This window comes from Pteropus medius, unplaced genomic scaffold (assembly GCF_902729225.1).
Source record: "Pteropus medius unplaced genomic scaffold, Ma_sr-lr_union100, whole genome shotgun sequence".
Classification (NCBI taxonomy): domain Eukaryota; kingdom Metazoa; phylum Chordata; class Mammalia; order Chiroptera; family Pteropodidae; genus Pteropus; species Pteropus medius.
The window spans coordinates 33,907,399-33,918,008 of NW_024354875.1; the positions used below are offsets into that span (position 1 = coordinate 33,907,399).

Genomic DNA, 10,610 nt, shown 5'->3' on the forward strand with positions numbered 1-10,610 from the left:
GAAGCAGTGAAAGTAGCATCTATGTCATCAGACTATCTCTGGACACCAAATACTAAGAGTAGATATTTCTTTTCCTGACAGTAGCCTTAGAATCTATCACAATTTCATCTCCATATGAAATTTTCTTGGTATCTTCTAGTAGACCAACAATCCAATGTAATCTGAAAATATATTGTTGTATAGATGTTCATTCAAGACGATTCTGTTTATTTTAAAGATTCTTACGAAGTACAAGTAAAAACATTATTTTATTTTTTTCATAACATTTTAATAATTTGTAACACTGAGCTTTTCGAATCTTAACATTTATGCCCACTCAGTGTGTTTTCAAGCATAGCAGTAGAGGACATAAGGAATTTTTACATAGAAAATTTTTACATAGGTCATTGTAGAGTGTTGCTTTTTAAAGACACCCCAAAACAAAGAGTAGTCCTTTAAGGTGTGAAATAGGTTACAACCTTTGCCAGATCAGCTGGAGTTCTTACAAGACTGTAAAGGCATTGTCCTTTAAAGATAGCACTTTCTGCAATAATGATGGAGACAGAATCTGGCTGCATGCTATCCGAGGTCAGAGGAGTAGAGAGAAAGGAGCGATGACATGTGTCTGTAGTCTCACTCATTAGAGCCGGAAAGAGCATCTTAGGCAGGCAGACAACAAAGGAGACGACAGGAAGATCACCTCTATCGTGATGAAGGCATTGGGAGAACTGTGTGCTTGCCATGCAGTTTGAGGTGGGAGTCATCTCACTAGGGCTTTGCTTCAAGCACTTTTCAGGGTGATTGTATGGCTGGCTGTCCATCTTTCTTATGACTCAATTCTAACATTTTAAAATAAATGAGAATTTGGTACATACTTCAGCTGCAGAATTTAAGGGCAGAAATTATATTTTGCAGGTAGAAGATAACACCTCCAAAAATCTAGTCTGAAAAAAACAAACAAACAAAAAGACAGCCCAGGGAATTATGAAGAGTTGCTACAGATAATAATGCTTGGGAGACTCCAGTCTCATTTTCATTGATGCAAAATGCTCTGCAGCAATAAAGGAAGACAGTCCCATTCCTTGGCCAATACTGTCTTCAGTTATTGTTTAAGTCACTGCCTCGACTTCTAGTAAAAATCATAGTCTAGATCTAATCTGATCCAGTTTGCTAGTGCTCTATTTCTTTGTTTATTTCTAACTTTGCCTTCTCCATCTTCCACCCTATATAAAGTACAATATCATATAAGTATAGAGAAAGACAATGACTTGAAGAAGTCATGGGCCAAGAAATGGGAAGCCTTCCTTATTGCTCCAGGACTTTCTTACAGCAATGGAAACGAGATTGTAGGACAATGCTCCTTCCTTTAAGGTGATCGGTGTCAGATTTCTCTTTTTCTCATCCTCTCTGGTTCTCACTCACCATCTAGGTACCTTTTCTCAGGTTCTGTGAATTCCCACTTTAACCCCTAATTACCAGAGGCATAGTAGCTAATTTTTAGGTGTGAGGAAAGGGGGGATATCTGGGGCAAAGGAACCAAACTGGTAGTACCCACCAATCCCTCATGCGATCTTATGTTTGGCACATTTTCCTGTCTTGTTTGTCATTTCATGTTGTGCCTATGGAAGAGACCCTGGACTCCAAACCTGGTTTTAAAGTTTAAGTTTGCTGTACAGCACTCTTCTGTTGTACCATTCTCGTTGGTTGCTGCCATGCTGTAGGTTCCTGTTCTCACATCTGCCCTACCCATTTCCTTAATGTGACATTCAAATGAGGTGATGAATGTGAAAGCTCTCTGTGAACTTTGAATCATTATGCAAATAGTAATAGTCATTTTTATGGCTATTGTTCTAATATTTCAGATATACTGGAAAAAGTGCCCTGCTTTTCATTTGTTTTTTACTCGCTCATTTATTTATTCAACATATTGTTGACCTTGGAGATACAGAGGTGAATAATAGCTACCATTTCTTTACTTTTACTTTGTCCAAAAAACTGTTTAAATATTTTACATAATTTATCTCATTCTCACAAAAATTCTGTGAGGTAAATATTATTATCCCCATTTGCATATGAGGAACTTGTGACTCCTATAGCCCAAGATCTCATAACTCTTAAGTGTCAGAACTGGTTCTCAGTCCAAGCCTTTTAAAAAATATTTACTTTTACTGTGGTAAAATCTGTAAAAGTTACCATGCTTCCACTTCTGTTTCTTATACATAACATAAAATTTGCCATTTTAACATGTATGATTCTGTGGCCTTAAGTACATTCACATTGGTAGGCAATCATCACCACCATCTATCTCTAGGACTTTTGCATCATCCCCAACTGAAATCTGTACCTATGGAGTACCAATTCCTTCTTGCCTGCTCCTTCCTGCCCTGGGTAACCACTATTCTACTTTCTGTCTATAAATTTAACTATTCTAGGTACTTCATGTAAGTAGAATTAAATATTTGTCCTTTTGTGTCTGTCTTGTTTCACTTAGCATGTTTTCAAAATTCATCTTTTTTAAGGCCGAATAACATGCCATTGTATGTATACCATATTTGTTTATCCATTCATTGCGTGATGGACATTTAGCTGGGTCTTTTGAATGGCAAACCACTAAACCAAGCCCAATTGTTATTCTAATAGCTATTACACTGTCAGAATATACTAAAATTGAAAATGTTGCCCTTAGAATTTTATTCTGGGTAATTCTAGGAATCATTTAATTTTCTTAGCATTAAACTTAATAGGATTTCCTGCCTAATAGAATAGAACCAACTCAGTTTATCAAGGATGATAGAAAAAATATCTGGATGAATCGTGTCATTCTAAAATTAGAATTTATTTTGGAGAATTACCTTACTCTTTTCAAAATTAAAATTCTATTCTTTTATTTTCAGCAACAATGACAACTGGTTCTGATCATCAATTCTAATCTAATATAGTAAGAAATTTTTTTTAAGTTCAAGAAAAGATAATCTAATGGTAGCATCTGATTTTAGCCTGGTGAGAATTGACCAAGGAAGAGGGTTGCCCTGATCAAGTTCTGTCCTCTTGTATTTTTCCATCCAGAGGAGATCCTAACCCAGATGGCTTTCCAGTTAAGATCTAGAAGACTTCTGACAACATCATATGAAAAATTACACATTATTTTTCAGAAATAAATCTTAATGTTTCTAGACAGCTATATTGGGATATAATCACTATAATAAACTACATATATTTAAAGTGTACAACTTGACAAGTTTTGAGATATGTATATACCTATTCATTGCTTTGTATGTGGATATACAAACATTTCAGCATTGATCATTGGAAACATTATCCTTTTTTCATTGAATTGCCTTTATATCTTTGTCAAAAATCAATTATTTGTATACTTGTGGGCCTATTTCTGGACTCTCTATCTATTTCATTGATCTATTTTTTATCTCTATGCCAATACACCTCACTGTCTTGATTACTGAACCTTTATAAAGTCTTAAAATTAGAATAAATCCTCAAACTTTGTTCCATTTTTTTAAGTTGCTTTAGCTATTCTAGGTCCTTTGCTTTTCCACATGAATCTTAGAATCAGTTTGTCAATTTTTATAAAACAACCCGCTGAATTTTTTTATTGGGATTGCCTCAATTCTATAGATCAATTTGAGATGAACTGACATCTTAAGGATACTGAGTTTTCAACCGCATGAACAAAGTTTAACGTGCCTTTTATTTAGTTAGGTCGTCTTTAATTTCTCTCAGCAATATTATGTAATTTTTACTGTACAGGCCCTGAATGTCTTCAGTCAGAAAAGTATTTCATATTTTTGATGCCATTGTGTTTTTTTAAAAAGAAATTAGGTTTTTAAATTGTATTATTTCATCTTTAACTCTAGAATATTTGAGTATACGAGAATACAGCTGTCTGTTTTGAGTACAGAAATGTTTTAATGTCAGGAATCTGTAAAAGTTACCATGCTTCCACTTCTGTTTCTTATTGACAAGGAGTGGAGTAAGTCTTGGTGGAAAGGCTTCATCCAAATGGTAAGCATTTCACTCCTTATTTATGGTAACTCCTTCCCAACTACAAAGAAAACATGTTTCTCTCTCTAACTTTCTAATTAGGAAAGTCATGAAAAATATAAATTCCAGTTGGAAATTTGGAGCCCAGTTCTATTTTTCTGGTGAATAAAAACATTTCCAGCTTTCTGCCCCAACCCTGGAAGGTGCTTAACAAATATTTGTTTTGAAGGAATGAATAGTTAGCATATGGGGCACAGAGGCTCTCTGGGAAGATGCTTTCTGCATTTGAAGGAGTCAGGATCTTTCATCTAAGCTCTGCCTGGGTTTTATAATTTCACTCAATTTATTTATGCTCCCTACTTTGTATTTATTTCAAAGAACTTTCAAAACAAGACACACTTGAGGATGCTTCAATGTGAATGGGAAGAAGCCAATAAAGATGGGTTGGTTAAAGTTAAGAACAAGAAAAAGCAGTAATCGCTTAAGTGAGTTCTCTGAGAAATCAGAAGAGAATAGAATCCAGGGCACGAATGGAGGTATTGGTCCTACACAGGAGGTGGGTGGATGACTGTTCCACTGAAATTGGAGAAATAGAGTTATAGACGTAATGCAGGCTGTAGGTGTGTTGCCTCTCCAAAGGACTGTTTGAGTGCCTTCTTGAGATTACCTCATGAGATGGGCATTACTTTCCCCAGAGTGACTGATTCAAGAGTGAGCAAGGAAGAAGCCTCCGTGCTTTTTATGGCCTAGTCTCCGATATCATACCCCATCATAGTTCAGCATATTCTATTTGTCACTAAGACCAGCTCACACTCAAGGAGAGGGGAATTAAAAGTAAATGCCAGCTCTTGAAGGAAAGAGTACCAAAGAGTCCATGGACATATTTTAAAATAACTCCAGAACTAATATTATATCTTTATGGTAGTGCAGAGAGCGAAGCAAAAGAGCCCCTTAGTTCAAGTTCTCCCAAAATGCCAGTAACTTCCCACTCATCTTTTGGGGACAGACTGGCAAAGAACTCAACCCCACAGAGGCTGTTTTGTGCCAGCCATGACTTGCTTTTCTAACTGTAGATAGAAAGTGAATCTTCCTATCCTCTACCTTTCCTTGCAAACAGGCTTTGGCTCAGCTAGCGGTTTAAAAAGCTCAACAGCCTGCAATCATAAATGTTGTAGAGCTATAGGAAGAGAGAAAAAAGCTTGAAGTGGGTGTTATTTTCTCTCTCTGTGGTACCACATAGCAATGGAAATGCCAAGTGGAATTGCCACAACTGCATTGCTACACAACCCCTGCACCTGTCCACCTGGAGGTCAGCACTTCATCAAACCAACAGTGATATGATAATTTGTCTTTTAATAACAAATCCTTCTTATAATACTTTAGAGCATAACGTTCCTTTAAGTAGCCTGCTCTATTAACACACTTAAAATATTCATTTTAAAATTTGATTTGCAAGAATGCATGAAAGATACATTTGCAGAACTCTAGGAGCCTGTCAAAGTTATACAGCTTCCAAAAGCATCTAGTTTACAACCAGCAAGTATTTTAAGCAGTAGAAGCATTGGGCTGATTCCAGGGCTGCCTTAGCTGACAATCTGAAGGGAAATTGAGTGCAATACAAGATGGAATCAAATTCTGATCTTTCTTCAAATGCCTATTGTCTATTTTATCAAAGACATTCGATATTGACACAGTGCAGGCTATTGAGTCTCAATAAAATCTATTCTTCACTTTCTTTTACCTCATCTGCAGACTGTTGACATTTTCTTTTATTTCAACACTGATGTTTTTCTTTTACATTGGAGATTTTAGCTCTGATGTTGTAATTGCTTATCACACAGCTGGCCCTGTTATGATGTTCTTGTGAATGTCCCTTCATTTTCCTGATGGTCCTGTGATCCAATCTACAATCCATTTAAAAACAAAACATTCATGTGCCATTTTATGCTGTGGCTCTTTTGGAGTTCCATTTCAACTTCATTAATATTGATGCTGTCTGTCTTCTTACTTATTTCAGAAAATTCTTTGAAATTAATCCTCAGAATTCACTGTGATTTGTTGCTGTTTTGTGCATCAACCTCAGTACAGCTTGTCTCTTGTTAATTTTGTTTTTCTCTATTTTTACATGTCTGCTATGACTGTTCTGCTACTTGTACTACTGGTGCGTGTCAGGTCCTTTATGGAATCCCAGTTTCGCCTCTGCCTTTCACTGTGATTTTCCATCATTAGGGACCTCTTGAATAAAAATGTAGCCCTTGTTTCTGACAGAGTCCATGTTCCTTTTCTTTTCTTTCTGTGTGATTTTCCATCATTATGGTTCTTAAATTTCTTGAGTAATGATATATACTATGAACAAATGGACAGAGCAGTAATGGCTTCATCAGTATTTCCTAAAATGTATTTGCAGCTTTTAGAGCACACAGTGCCAAAGCAGAATCTGTACTATGTATGTAAAAGAATTTTTAAAAAAGATTTTGCGATCTGTTTGTGACAATGCTATGGGGCATTAATAATTGACATTCTTGCTTACAGCATCTGTTTGTTAGAATGCCAGTTCCATGACAGCTAGGTTGGAGAAAAGCCTTGAGTCTGAATGTCTTTGAGGAAAATAAGTGCATGGCTATATCTGCTTTTATTTCCATAACATTTTCAAAGGCAGCCAGTGTTTTCTTGACCAAGAATGCTAAGTTAGAAAATGCATTAATTTCAAAAATGAGGTAGATGAAGCCAAACTTTACTAATTTGAGATATTTCATCTGCTAGGATGAGTAATTTCATTGACCATTTCTAAATAAAATAGTTATATAATATAGCTGCAAAAAGGCAAGAAAGAATTATAGATGATAGAAGAACAGCATTCAAATATAACAGCTACAAAATGACTAAAGCCAAGTTAATAAATGTCATGAAACAAGAGGATAAAGCTAAAAATATTGACTGTCCAATCACTGCTGTAAAAATATGGAAAGTAATACTCAAATAATACATATAAAATATACTGTTCACTATGCTTGCTTCATGTTCAGAATACCAATTAGAGCTGTCCTTCAGTCTCCACAGGGGATTGGTTCCAGGAACCCCACGAATACCAAAATCTGAGGATGCTCAAGTCCCTTACATAAAATGGCATAGTATTAGCATATAACCTAAACACATTCTTTCATATACTTTAAATCATCTCTAGATTACATATAATACCTAATACAATGTAAATACTATGTAAATAGTTATTATACTGTATTATTTTAGAAAATAATAATAAGAAAAAAAATCTATACACATTCAGTACTGATGTGACTATCATCTAACTACATAGTGCACGACAGCAATAATATGTGTGTATGTGTGTATATATATATATTATATACATAAAATATATATGCATACATTTAAATTTATGGTTGACTGAATCCACGGATATGAAATCCGTGCATATGGAGAGTCTACTGTGCCAACTGAGAAATTCAGAGTCAGCTCAAGCAATTTGCTCTTTAAAAATGCCCTATAAGAAACTACTAAAACCTATAAACATTTGGTATTTCAGAGTTTTACAAATCTATGATGCTCAAATGATTTCAAAGTTAAACAAAAGAGATTTAGTGATGTCCCTTAGATGAAAATCAGCGTAATCTGGAATGAACTTAGAAATTCTGAGTTTTCAGTTTATTGCTCATACTGTATTTCATTAGAATTATATCAGTTCCTGCCTTCTGCTGTGATAGCCATTGAAAAACAATGGCCATGGCTCTGCATTTCTAATGGCCATAGGCCTCAAAAAGAGTCACAAAGTGACCAAGAACGTGAGCAAGCTGAGGCATAGTTGCTGCTGCAGGTGCCTCACCTAGCACACAAAGTTTGTGCGGGACATGATCAGAGAGGTGTGTGGCTTTGCCTCCTATAAGCAGCACGCCGTGAAGTTGCTCAAGGTCTCCAAGGACAAGCAGGCCCTGAAGTTCATCAAGAAAAGGATGGGGACACACATCCCCGCCAAGAGGAAGCAGGAGGAGCTGAGCAACATCCTTGTGGCCATGAGGAAGGTGGCAGCCAAGAACTGACTCCCCTGTCCCCCTGCAATAAAGCCTTTTCAGAAAGGGCTGCTGTGCTGGCATTAGGGGGAGGTCACATCTGGTCCATCATCTACTTGAGATCCCTTCCTGGGGCTCAGTGAGGGGCTCAGAAGGAAGCAACAGACAGTACTGAGAATGATATTTAATCATAATAAACAGTTCACAGATGTCATAAAAAAAAGAATTATATCAGTTCCTCTATCAATACTTTCCAGATTTTTAAATAGAAGCCTGGAAAATGGAATAGATATCCACACTCAGAAGAATGAAGTTGGACCCCCATCATACAATAAAAATTAATGAAAATGGATCAAAGACTTAAATGCAAAAGCTAAACTACAAAAGTCTTAGAAGAAAACAGAGAAGTAAATCCTCATGACCTTTGATTAGGCAATGGTTTCTTAGATATGACACATAAAGCACAAGCAACCAAAGAAAAAATGGATAAATTAGATATTATCAAAGTCAATATTGGTGTGCTTCAAAGGACATTATCAAGAAAGTGAAAAGGAGAAAATGTTGGCAAATCATATAACTGATAAAGGTTTAGGGTTCAGAATATTTAAAGAATTCTGACAACTCAATAATAAAAAGACAATCCAATTTTAAAAATGGGCAAAGGATTTGAATAGCTATTTCTCCAAAGAAGATACACAAATGACTGATAAGCACATGAACAATGCTCACTCAGCATCATTTGTCATTATGGAAATGCAAATTCAAACCACAATGAGATACCACTTTACGCCCACTAGGATAGCTATAATGAAAAAGATGGACAATAATAAGTTGACAAGGATATGAAGGATTGGAACTCTCATACATTGATGATGAGAAAGTAAAATAGTGTAGCTACTATGGAAAACATTGAAATTCCTTAAATAGCTAGACATTGTTTCCATATGATCCAGGAATTCCACCTCTAGGTATATATCTAAGAGAACTGAAAATATAGTTTCACACAAAAACTTGTACACAAATGCTCATAACATTATTCATAATAGCCAAAAAATGGAAACAATCCCAATGTCCATCAACTGATGAACGGATAAACAAAATGTGGTACATCCATATGACCGAATATTATTCAGCCGTAAAAAGAAATGAAGTACTGATTCATGCTAAACATGCAGGGCCCTTGAAAATATTATGCTATGTGAAAGAAGCCAGGCACAAAAGCCCACACATTATGTGGTTTCATTTATATAATGCCTAGAATAGGCAAATCTACCAAGACAGAAAGAGGGTTAGTGGTTGTCATGGTCTAGGGGCACAGAGGAGTGGAAGTTACTGCTGATGGGTACAGCGTTTCTTGTTGGGAGTGATATAAATGTTTCACAATTATATAGTGGTGGTGGTCGCACAATCTTGTGAATATACTAAAAACCAATGAATTGTATACTTTAGAAAAATGAATTTTATGATTTTTTTCTTTGATTTTGCTTTTCGAATTCTTTATTAATTTTCTTTTTAAGAAGAAGGAGGAGGAGAAGAAGGAGGAAGGGGGAGGCAGGGAGAAGGGTCGGGAGAGCTAAGGAGAAGAAAAAGGGAAGGGGAAGGGGGAGGGTGAGTAGGACAGGGAGAGGGAGGAGGAGGAGGAGAAGGAGAAGGAGAAAAACAACCTGGAAAGTGTCTTTATTAAGCAGAGTATTATAAGAACTGAAATACTCTATTAATATTAATAATATGAATTTTTAACTTAAGTGTTGAATAGAGGTGATCGATTGTTTATACCTGGAAAATTTTAACAGAATTGAGCACTGAGTGTAAATCAACATTTGAAAGCTACATTTACATTGTCCCATGAAGATAATACTTTATAAAAAAATTTTAATTTTCAAATATCTCTATGTTGGCCATTACGTTTTTGACATTTCATCAGGATATTTTGATATGTAGGCCTTAATCTCTTTTCCAACAGGATCCATTACTTGGTTCACCTTGGAACTACTTTTCAAGTACTATATATTCAGTCAATATTTGTGGAGTTCTAAGTATTGACATAGTCATTGGGTCATCTACATAATATTCAACTTCAACCATCACTCAAAGGAAGAAATTCTGGAAGAAGAAATTTTTACTTCCTAGAGTATGGATAACCTAGAGATAACGATGCTACAATAGCCTTGAATGTTGAAATATATTTCAGTTAAACCCCAAAAAAAGGTTTTTTTACTGAATTCTGATCAGATATGAAAAAGATGTTTACTTGAAATAATCATACTCATAATTCATTTTTTGATAATTCTTGGATCTAAATTATGTTATAAGTCAGACATAAGGAATCAGGAAGTGCTAAATGCTTTCAGTTCATGATCCTCCTTTGAAGTCCCAGGAATGCTCTCAATTCAATGTTACATTCCTCCCTTCCTGCTCCAACAGACAAGACCATCAAATTAGCAGAACAATTTCTGGTGAGCAGCTGAATTCTAGGGTTACCATCTGGACTCATAGCTCTTGGCACAAGGTAATAGATTCCCAATGGAGGTACACCCAATGACCCTAGCAGTTAGCTTCCCATCATGATACCCTCCCTTACCGTGTCTCACCACTGAATAGGAAAGT

General features: G+C 35.8%; 1 pseudogene; it reads left to right on the forward strand.

Annotated features, from left to right (window-relative positions):
- Positions 1-7,736: 7,736 nt before the first annotated feature.
- On the forward strand, positions 7,737-8,033 carry LOC120596810 (60S ribosomal protein L36-like; annotated as a pseudogene).
- Positions 8,034-10,610: the final 2,577 nt, after the last annotated feature.